The sequence below is a fragment of the Macaca fascicularis genome, chromosome 2, assembly GCF_037993035.2.
Source record: "Macaca fascicularis isolate 582-1 chromosome 2, T2T-MFA8v1.1".
Classification (NCBI taxonomy): Eukaryota; Metazoa; Chordata; class Mammalia; order Primates; family Cercopithecidae; genus Macaca; species Macaca fascicularis.
Window position 1 is genome coordinate 203,056,578 of NC_088376.1, and position 11,562 is coordinate 203,068,139.

The 11,562-nt window shown below is 48.0% G+C and overlaps 1 pseudogene; it reads left to right on the forward strand.

Annotated features, from left to right (window-relative positions):
* The first annotated feature begins 609 nt into the window (after window positions 1-609).
* On the forward strand, window positions 610-3,022 carry LOC135969443 (tubulin beta-8 chain-like; annotated as a pseudogene).
* Window positions 3,023-11,562: the final 8,540 nt, after the last annotated feature.

Sequence of the window (11,562 nt, forward strand, 5' to 3'; positions counted from 1 at the left end):
CCAGAAGAAATAACTCCTCAGTTTGGGTCATCTAAAAGCCTGCAAAGTGACAAGGGCTCATCTTTCACAGCAGGTGTATCCCAACACCTATCCTCAGCTTGAAGAATCCAATATTACCTTCACTCTGCGTGGAGACCGTGGTCCTCTGGAAAGGTGAACAGGCTAATCCTACTCTAAAGAAGACTCTAGCTAAATCAGAGACCTGACTATCTCTAACACCCATAGCTTACTGTGGGTTTGAACTGCTCCAAAGTCAAACTTATAATGAAGTCCTGTAGAGTTAACATACGGAAGGCCTTTCCTAACCACAGATCTCCTAAAAGAGGAAAGGACTCATCAATTACAAAAATATGTCATCAATCTAGGACAGGTGCAAGGCACTCTGTGAGTATGAAAACTGGAGTCCTCCCCTCCCACATGGGAGGAAAATTCAGTTTCAGGTCAGCTAGAAATAGAGTCTTAGTAAAGACCTGGGAGGAAGTTCTCCAGCTGACCAGCTTTCCCCAACGTGGAAAGGACCACAGCAGGGACACCTGAGCTCTCCAACAGACGTTCAACGCCAAGGGATGCACAGGTGGGTACACCTGTGTGGAAGTCAAGCTGTTGCTTATTCTGGGAGCCCGATGCGAGGCTGGGGGAGGTGGGCGCGGGGCTATTTCAGCGTTGGCGGAGGGCGGGCTGGGTCACTGCGCATCTGCTCCTCCTCCTCGCGTCTCTCCTGCCGCCCTGATCCCGCCTTAGCCATGCGGGAGATCGTGCTCACGCAGGCCGGGCAGTGCGGGAACCAGATCGGCGCCAAGGTTGGCAGCCGGGGCTCTGAGGGCCCAGCTCGGGCCTGCGGGTGGCCAGGGAAGATGTTGGCAGTGGCGGGGGCGGGTCCCTGCCGGGGTCGCGGTGGGACTGGGCGGCTGGCGAGGCGGCCGGGGTGGACCCCAGGGACACGGCGGCCTAGGGATGGGGGTGCGGATGATGGTGGGGGTGGGAGAGGAGCTGGGGCGCCTCCGTGGCTCAGCCTTGGCCTGTCCAGCCCCTCCCGTCTCGCAGTTGTGGGAGGTGATCTCTGATGAACACGCCATCGACTCTGTGGGCACCTACCACGGGGACAGCCGCCTGCAGCTGGAGCGCATCGCCTATACTACAACGAGGCCTGCGGTGAGACCCCCGACCTTCCCCACCGTCCTCCTGGGAACGCGGCCCTCCCCTCGCTCATGCCCTCCCGCCCCTCTCAGGTGGCAGGTACGTGCCCCGCGCTGTGCTGGTGGATCTGGAGCCGGGCACCCTGGACTCTGCGCTCGGGGCCCTTCGGGCAGATCTTCAGGCCAGACAACTTCATCTTCGGTGAGCTGTGGGTGAGGACTGGGATGCGGCTTCTTAGCCAGGGCCGCTCAAAATCTAGGAGTGCCCCAAGGTAATCACCATGGGAACCGTGGATCCAGGGCCCCTGAGCACCCTCCTATCCTCCCATTCCCTCCATCTGCCTCCTAAACGGGCTTTGGGAGGAAGGCCTAGGTGTCTCCTCAAGGTGAAGAGCTACTGATGTGAACTCCCTGCAGGGAGCTGAGCTGGGGCCGTAGCTACTGCGTTCCCTGAAAATGGGCAGGAGCCACCTGCAGGGAGGTCTGTTAGCCCCTCTCAGGTTTGACTCCTGACTTAATTTCTAACAGGGGAGGCTGCTGCCCTGTAACTCTGGGGGAGGGGTTTCATTTGCTCACCTGTAGGGAGAACGCTGCGCTCACCTCACATGACACTTGGCCCTTTTTGCATTATGGTGACCACTGATGACCGTATACCTGGCCATCGAGTGACTGGCTGTACTGTCTTACAGGTCAGTGTGGGGCCGGAAACAACTGGGCCAGGGGACACTACACAGAAGGCGCGGAGCTGATGGAGTCAGTGATGGACGTTGTCAGAAAGGAGGCTGAGAGCTGTGACTGCCTGCAGGGTTTCCAGCTGACCCACTCCCTGGGTGGGGGGACGCGGTCTGGGATGGGTACCCTTCTGCTCAGTAAGATCCGGGAGGAGTACCCAGACAGGGTCATAAACACATTCAGCATCCTGCCCTCGCCCAGGGTGTCAGACACGGTGGTGGAGCCCTACAAGCCACCATCTCCGTCCACCAGCTCATAGAAAATGCAGACGAGACCTTCTGTATAGACAACGAAGCGTTATACGACATCTGTTCCAGGACCCTGAAACTGCCCACACCCACCTACGGTGACCTGAACCACCTGGTGTCTGCCACCATGAGCGGGGTCACCACGTGCCTGCGCTTCCCAGGCCAGCTGAAAGCTGACCTGCGGAAGCTGGCCGTGAACATGGTTCCGTTTCCTCCGCTGCATTTCTTCATGCCTGTCTTTGCCCCACTGACCAGCCGGGGCAGCCAGCAGTACCGGGCCCTGACGGTGGCTGAGCTTATCCAGCAGATGTTTGATGCTAGGAATATGATGGCCGCGTGTGACCCCCGTCATGGCCGCTACCTAACGGCAGATGCCATTTTCAGGGGTCGCATGCCCATGAGGGAGGGGGATGAACAAATGTTCAACATTCAAAATAACAGCAGCTACTTCGCTGACTGGCTCCCCCACAATGTCAAAACAGCTGTCTGTGACATCCCGCCCCGGGGGCTAAAAATGTCAGCCACCTTCATTGGGAACAACACGGCCATCCAGGAGCTCTTCAAGCGTGTCTCAGAGCAGTTTACAGCAATGTTCCGGGGCAAGGCCTTCCTCCATTGGTACACCTGCGAGGGGATGGATGAGATGGAATTTACCGAGGCTTTGAGCAACGTGAACGACCTGGTTTCTGAGTATTAACAGTATCAGGATGCCACAGCCGAGGAGGAGGAGGATGCGGCCTAGAACTTTCCTTTTCTAGGTAAAGGCGGAAAGCAGTGTGGATTCTTTACTGTGTTCTGACTGCCATGTGTCACTACGCACTTGTTCATTCTGTCTTCACCTCTCCTCCTGCGTTTTAAAGCGTTTTTATAGTATACGATTTTGCCTAATGAAGTATTCTCATAACATCTGGCTTCACCTCCAACTTCTATCTATGGGCCCCCCTCCGGCTCCGGCTGCCAGATTTGCATGGTTGTCCTGCAAGGCTGAAGCTGTCTGGGTTTGTCCTGTGCCCCGGAACAAGCATTCCAGTGGCTCCAGGGTTGGGCATGGGCTGTGGACATGGCAGGCAGGCTTCATATGAACTTGGGGATGCCCTGGGCCTTGGGCGGCTATGTGGTGGAAAACCTGTTCTGAAGGCAAGCCTTGGCTTATCCCATGTTTCAGACTTCTAGGGGACCTGCTGGCCCTGTTTCTGGAACCCTAAGTGGTCAGTGACCCTGGTGGGCAATGTCCCCAAAGTCCCATCTCAGGGTAGGAATGTGGTCAGACAGCTGGCTCTGAACCAGCAATGAAGGGTGGGCAAGTAGGACCCCAGCCGCTCCATCACCATGACGGCCTGGGTGTGTTTGTGTGGCCTCATTCTCTTGAGGTGGGCATGGGATATCTGGCAGGGACTAGTGGGCAGAAATCAAACCCAGCGTATACTCACATGCACTGACCCCTATGCAGAAGGGGATTAGGTCCTGGGGGCCATAGATGGCAGTTGCTGGGCCTGTGTGCTCGGGGCAGTCTCTCCAGAGGCACAGATGGGGTTTCTGAACAGGACCTGGGGAGACAGGCAGGTGCTCACAATGCTGCTTCCCCCAACTGGCAGCCAGTGAGAAAAACGCCCGAGTGGAGGTCGGACCTGCCCAGTCTGGAGGGCTGGGGCTCTCTGGAAAGGTGGCTACTGCGTACTGTCTGTGTCTCCCTGTCCCCCACTCCAAAACTTCAGGGCAAAAATAACCCAAGATTGTCAAGATGAGACTGGTGAGGGTGGCACATCTGGGGATAGGCCCTTTAGCCTGCAGAGTCTCCTCCCCAGGCTTCTCAGGGAGCCTGGACTTCAAAGCCTGCCTTGGGGAAGCTGTCGTATAAGAGATGTGTGTGTGAGCTGGGGCCGGGCAGCATGCATGGACGGTGCTCTTCTACCTGGCTCTTGTAGAACTTGTCCACGGCCTGTGTGATGGTCTCTTGGTAATTCTTACCCCCACCCCCATCACACAGATAAGATGAAGCCAGCATAGCCTGGGGGTGGGCCGAGGTATAGGTTCTACCCCACATCCCCTGGGCATACCCACCTGCCTCCGACGTGTCGGGGAAACAGGTGAGGCCCCTTTTTGTTCTCTGAATGTTGGCAATGGTCTATTGCAGCCAAATGGGAATGAGGAGAGTGCCTCATCTCGAAAGAAGTGGCTCCTGGAAGCAGCTGGGAGGGGGGAGAGGTCCCCCATACTCCCCCAACCTGCTCTTGGAGCAGGAAAAGAGGCCTCTGACAGCCCTGCTCAGTGGCTCTCACTCTGAGGGGTGTCCTTGCCCAGCCCAGGTGCGCACCCATCTGAGATGGCCTTGCATGGACCTGGTTGGGAAGGTTCAGCTGCAGCAACCACTGGAACCTGCCTACACCTAGTGTCTCCACTCACTCTAGCGTGGGGCTAGATGCTCCTCCCTCCTGTAGTGGTACAGCCAGAGTGGCAGAGGGGGCAAGTCACTGCTGCAGTTCCCACCTGGGTCTGAGTGGCGGTCAGCCTGGGTGCACATGTACTTCCCAATTACCTGGTTCCATCTGGGGGCTTCATGGACAGGAGTGGTGCTTTTCCAGGCCTCTTTTCCATATGCCAGTTACAGGCCCAGGTTTCCCAAGTTTCTGGAACCCCTCTTCCAGCCTGGCAAGCATGGTGTGTTGTAGGGGAAGGACATCAAGCCTACAGGCAGTGGAACCTGTCTGGGTATGTTCTCTACCCCCCAGAGGCCCCTGGTTGTTTACCTTGTTGGGTGAGAGTTGGCTTAGATTCTCAACATTCTTGTAGGACTCCAGAACTGTGCAGACAGGGGCCCAGGAGGGAGCAGGGGCTGGAACTGGCAGCTAACCAGTGTAGTGGGTGTTGTAGGGCTCAGTTTGGTCTTGCAGGAAATTCAGGGAGGCTTGGATTTGCTGAAGCTCTAGACAAGCTTGGACTTGGATATGGAAACAGCAGGGAGCCGTGGCTCTTCTGCATGCTGGAGTCTGAGTATTTGCACCCTGGTGCACCCACAGGTGTTCCCCACCTGGAGCACAGCTGTGGATAGAAGACGGGAGAGCTGTGGAGGGAAGAGGAGGAGGAGGAGGAGGAGGGAGTCTCAGGGCAGCCCCAGCAGCCAGGCAGAGCCTCCGTCAGCGAGAGGCAGATCCAGCCTGTTGGCCACTTAGCAACTGCTCGGCTGGCTGCAGACCACCTGACCTCTGTTCACCAGTAAATGGGGGTTGCAGAAACACTTTCCTTCTGGGACTTCTGAAGCTCAAAGGGGCAGCACACACCACGTGCTGAGAAAGCACGAACTCAGGCAAGCTTCTCCAAGAGCACCTCATCAGATTAACATCCAACCCATACAGGACACCATCAAATCTCCCCATCCCTCATTCCAACCGAAGAAACCAACCTGTACAGGACATCATCGAATCTCCCCATCCCTTGTTCCAGCCGAAGAAAAGGGAGTCTCTGTCCTAGGGGAACGAGCACAGGCATATCTATGCAGTGGGCACACGGCCCAGGTTGGGGAAAGGCCCTTGGATACATGCTGGTTTCACCAACCATCTATGGGTTGGGTTTGGCCTGGACCCCTGTATCCCAGGAGGCCAGTAGCCCCCTGCATGGGACAGGACTGGGAGGTGGGTGGGAGGGCTGAGCTTTGAGGGAAGCCATTATTTGGCCTCATGGGAAGTGGTGCAGGTGGTTATTATTGGTTCAGTTTTGCAGGACCTGGGTGATCACCCAAGGAGTGAAAATTGCCTTTTTATGAGAAATTGCCAAAGTTGATGCAGGCTCATTGGTTGAAAAGGTGAGTAATGTGGACAGGCAGCTTCACCTGCCCCTTCCCCACAAGCAACTGGTGTTCAGAGGTGGATTTGGTTCCTTCCCAACTTTTCCCCTTTGCATGTAGCTGTGTGCATGTACTTTTGTGTGTATGTACATGTTCCCTGGAGGGGTTACTTTTATTTTTTCATTTGGGGGGATAACTAGTGAGGCAGCCTGACACTTGCTTGTCTTTTAATTGTGGAGTCCTCTATGGAGTGGGCATCGGGGACTTTCTAGCTGGCCTCTGCCAGCTGTTTGGCTGCCCCAGTTTCCGCCCTTCACAGACATGCTGGCCACCTGGTGTGACATTCAGTGGCCTTGTTTGCAGCTAGTATGATGAGACAAGTGGATCAGGTACGTTATAAAAATGAGAAAGTACACAACATGCAGAGGAAAAGGAATAATGACCATGTGTGTACTGCTCTGCTAAAGTCTACATCATATGACTGAGATGACAAACATTTTTTCACCTAACATTTGGGCCCTGAGAAAGGGCGTTTATGTGTTACTTTTTATTTATAACAGAGTTAGAAGAAATACTGCCAGGCTTTCTTTTCCATTTTCCCCAACTCCCACTTTACCCCCTCAAGTTTACCTACCTCAGAGAGAAAGTGGAGCTTGCCTGGTTAATGAGAGCCTGAAATTATTTGAGCCAGGTCACCGTGTAAAGGTCATACTGCTTCTGTCTCCTTGTGCGTCACTTGCTCAGCTCAGCTATTTCATAGCTCCCTGTACACAGGTAGCTGTGTTACCCTCCTAGCCTGCTTTCTTGGTTTGATACGTGCCTGAGAGCATGTGGGAGCACTTAAGGTCTAGAGTCATGGGAGGACTGTTCTGCCCACGCCAGTTCATCTCTCCAGCTCAGCCTGCATGCGTGCCTTCCTCCATCTGATTCCAGAGCAGGGGGTGGGAGGTCTCACACTGACCTCGAGCTCAGCCTGCATGCATGCCTTCCTCCATCTGATTCCAGAGCAGGGGACGGGAGGTCTCACACTGACCTCCAGCTCAGCCTGAATGCGTGCCTTCCTCCGTCTGATTCCAGAGTAGGGGATGGGAGGCCTCACACTGACCTCCAGCTCAGCCTGCATGCATGCCTTCCTCCATCTGATTCCAGAGCAGGGGGTGGGAGGTCTCACACTGACCTCGAGCTCAGCCTGCATGCGTGCCTTCCTCCATCTGATTCCAGAGCAGGGGGTGGGAGGTCTCACACTGACCTCGAGCTCAGCCTGCACGCATGCCTTTCTCCATCTGATTCCAGAGTAGGGGATGGGAGGCCTCACACTGACCTCAATCTCAGCCTGCATGCGTGCCTTCCTCCATCTGATTCCAGAGCAGGGGATGGGAGGTCTCCCATTGACCTCGAGTTTATATGACTTTTTCCACCTCTGCTTTCCCAGACAGCCTCTGCTGTGGGACTTGTAAGGAGATTTGTGAAGTCAGTATCTACTTTCTTTGTGTGAGTGTTTTATGAATTAGAGCCCTGGAAGGGAATAAATGTTAGAGGTACTCCAAACCCCTAACATCTAAACATCTAAGCCTGGCCCTTTTTGGTGGTAAAATATATACAACATAAAACTTACCATTTTAACCATGTTTAAATGTACAGTTGAGTGGCATCCAGTATAATGTGTTGTACAACCATCTCCTTTATCCATATCTACAACTTCTTTATCATCCTAAACTGAAACACCATACCCATAAATAAGTATTTGAATAGAAGACTGATGCATTTGACTCCATAAAAATTAAAACTTTATAGGTGAGAAAAATGCCTTAAAGTCACAAGTCAACAGACTGGGGAAATAGATCTGCAACATACATAACAGACAAAAAGCTAATTTGGGTTATGTGTATATATATATATGTGTGTATATATATGTGTGTGTGTGTGTGAGTATATATATGTGTGTGTGTGTATATATATAGCTATCCTAAATTATTAAAAGACCAGCAGCCAAATTGAAAAATGGACAAGGGATCTAAAGAAACAGTTCAAAGAAACATGTAAATTTTTAAATATATACAACAGAAAATTTAAGTACATTAAGTACAAATACATTGTTGTGCAACTATCACCACTATCCATTCCATACCTGTGTTATCATCCCAAAGTGAAACTCTGCATCCATAGAGCAATAGCTCCCCTTTCCCTTCCCCCATCCCCTGGAAACCACATCCTACTTTCTGTGTCTACGAATTTAACTGCTCTAGGTACACTATAAAAGTGGAAAGCATAGAGTATTTGCATTTTTTGGTTTTAATCTTTTCAAGCTTTATGTTGTAGCATGTATTAGAATTCCTTTCCTTTTTAAGGCTGAATAATATATCATTGTGTGTATTGATCATATTTGCTTATCCATTCATCTGTACATGGACATTTGGGCTTTTTCTACCCTTTGGCTCTTGTGAATGCTGCTATAAACATGGGTGTGCAAATTCCCACTTTTGGTTTCTTGGCGTATATACCCAGATGTGGAATTACTGGATCATATGGTAATTACTGTTTTCCACAGTGGCTGTGCCATCTTACTTTCCCACCAGCAGTGTGCAGGAGTCCTGACTTCTCCACATCCAGCATTTGCTGTTTTCTGGGGCTTTGTTGTTTCGGTTTGCTGGTGGTGGTTTCTTTGACGGCAGCTACACTTATATGTGTCAGTTGTTATTACATTGTGGTTTGGATTTACATTTTTCTCATGATTAGTGATGCTGAGCACCTTATACTGTGCTTACTGGTCATTTGTGTATCTTCTTTAAAGAAATGTGTATTTTAAAACCTTTGCTCGTGTTTAAATTTGATTGTTTTGTTGTTGTTGTTTCTGAGGTCTTTATATAGCCTAGATATTAATTACTTATCAAATATATAATGTGTGAATATTTTCTTTCCCTCTGTGAATTTATTTTCAATCTATTGATTGTATCTTCAGATACATAAAAGCTTTTCACTTTGAAGAAGTTCTTTTTATGTATTTTTGTTGTTGTTGTCTGTGCTTTCACTGTCATATCCAAGAAATTATTGCCAGATTCTATGTTATTAAACATTTTTCCTGTGTTTTCTTCTAAGGGTTTTATAGTTTTAGCTCTTACAGTTAGATGTTTGGTGCATTTTAAATTAAGCTTTTTATATGATGTAAAGCAAAGGTTCGACTTTATTGTTTTCCATGTAAATATTCATTTTTAACACCATTTAAAAATATACTGTCCTTTCCCTATTGAATAGTTTTGACTCCCTTGTTAGAAATCATGACCATATTTTTTGGTTCTTTTTTTCTATTGCATTGGTCTTTATGTCTGTCTCTATGCTGGTACAACATCGTTTTGGGCACTGAAGCATTACAGTAAGTTTGAAACCAGGAAGTGTTAGTTCTCTAATTTGTTAGTTTTTAACATTGATTTGGCTACTTGGGGTTTTTTGAGATTTCATCTGAATTTTAGAATAGGTTTTTCTATTTTTGCAAATATTGGAATTTTTATAGTGATTTTATTGAATCTGTAGGTGACTATAGATAACAATGACATCTTGACAAGGTTTTGTCTTCCATTCCATAGACACATGATGTCTTTTCATTTATTTGTGTCATCTTTAATACTTTTCTGCAATGTTTATAGTTTTTGCTGTACAGGTTTTTCATGTCCTTGGTTAAGTTGGTTTCTAAGTATATTATTCTGATGCTATCATAAATAATACTGTTGTCTTGATTTCTTCTTCAGATAGTTTGTTATTGTAGAAATACTACTGATTTTTGTGTGTTGATTTTGTATCCTGCAGTTTTGCTGAATGTTATTTATTGCATCTGATAGTTTATTTCACAGAAACTAAAAGATATTTAATATATAAGATTATGTCATCTGCGAACAGAAAATTTTACTTTTTTAAAAGTTGGAATATCTTTTTTTATTTTACTTGCCTTGTTGTTTTAACTAACTAGAACCTTCAGTACTATATTAAATAGAAGTAGTAAAAGCAGGCATCCTTGTTTTTGCTCTTAGGATAAAAGCTTTCAGTCTTTCATTATATTGTTAGCTGTGTGTGTGTGTGTGTGTGTTTTTTTTTTAAATATAACATTATGTTAAGTTGTTTTATTCCTTTTTATAGTTTATTATGTATATTTTATCATGAATGTGGGTTAGATTTTGACAAATGCTTTTTCTTCTTTGATTAAGATGATCACATGAAGGTTTTTTCTTTATGTTATTGTGATATTACACTGATTCTCACGTGTTGGAACATATTTTTATTTCAGGAGTCAATTATACTCATTCATAGTGTATAATCCTTTTAATGTACCATTAAATTTGAATTGCTGGTATTTTGTTGAGGATTTTTGCATCAGCATTTTTAAGGGATGTTTGTTTTGTAGTTTTCTTATGATGCCTTTGTCTAGCTTGGTGTCAGGGTAATACTAGCTTAATAGAATAAGTTAGAAAATATTACTTCCTCTTCAACGTTTTGAAAAAGTTTGAGGAAAAACTGGTGTTAATTTTGCTGTAAACATTGGGTAGAATTCAACAGTGAAGGCCTCTGGTCCAGGCTTTTCTTTGTTGCTGAGTTTTTGATTACTGATGCCATCTTATTGCTGAATATCCTTGCTGAGTAGGTTTATTCAACTTTTCTGATTCAGTCTTAGTAGGTTTTTTGTTTCTAGGAATTTGTTCATTTTATTTAGGTTATTCAATTTTATTTGTTGTAAGTTTTTATTTCAGAATTAAATGTATGTATTAACATTTGTTATGTTCTCATAAAGTTTGTAATACATGGAGATTTCTGGTCCACATATGTAAGCCTCTACATGAAAATTATTTTGATGCATTTAACCTTCTGTTTTAACATTCCAAATGTCTAAATGAAATTGAGATTTTGGGCCGGGCGTGGTGGCTCAAGCCTGTAATCCCAGCACTTTGGGAGGCTGAGGCGGGCGGATCACAAGGTCAGGAGATCGAGACCATCCTGGCGAACACGGTGAAACCTTGTCTCTACTAAAAATACAAAAAATGAGCCGAGCGTGGTGGCGGCGCCTGTGGTCCCAGCTCCTCCGGAGGCTGAGGCAGGAGAATGGCGGGAGCCTGGGGGGCGGAGCTTGCAGTGAGCCAAGATGGTGCCCCTCACTCCAGCCTGGGAGACAGAGCGAGACTCCGTCTCAAAAAAAAAAAAAAAGAAATTGAGATTTTGTTTTCTGAGATGAAATCATGGCAGGTGATTGAGAAATGCTTAAAAATTAGCCAAAACTTAAAATTAAGCTAAAGTTTACCTTCAAGATTCAACCTGAATGAGTCGCTCTGTATTGCTGGTAATAAAAAGTGTTTAATGGTATAAAACCAAACTTTAGAGAATTTTTTTTCCCCCAGTTGACATCTAAATTGAAAGCTGTGAATTTTTTTTTTTTTTTTTTTTTTGAGACGGAGTTTCGCTCTGTAGTCCAGGCTGGAGTGAGCGGCGCCATCTTGGCTCCCTGCAAGCTCCGCCCCCCGGGTTCCCGCCATTCTCCTGCCTCAGCCTCCCGAGGAGCTGGGACCACAGGCGCCGCCACCACGCCCGGCTCATTTTTGTATTTTTAGTAGAGACGGGGTTTCACCATGTTAGCCAGGATGGTCTTCATCTCCTGACCTCATGATCCTCCCTCCTTGGCCTACCA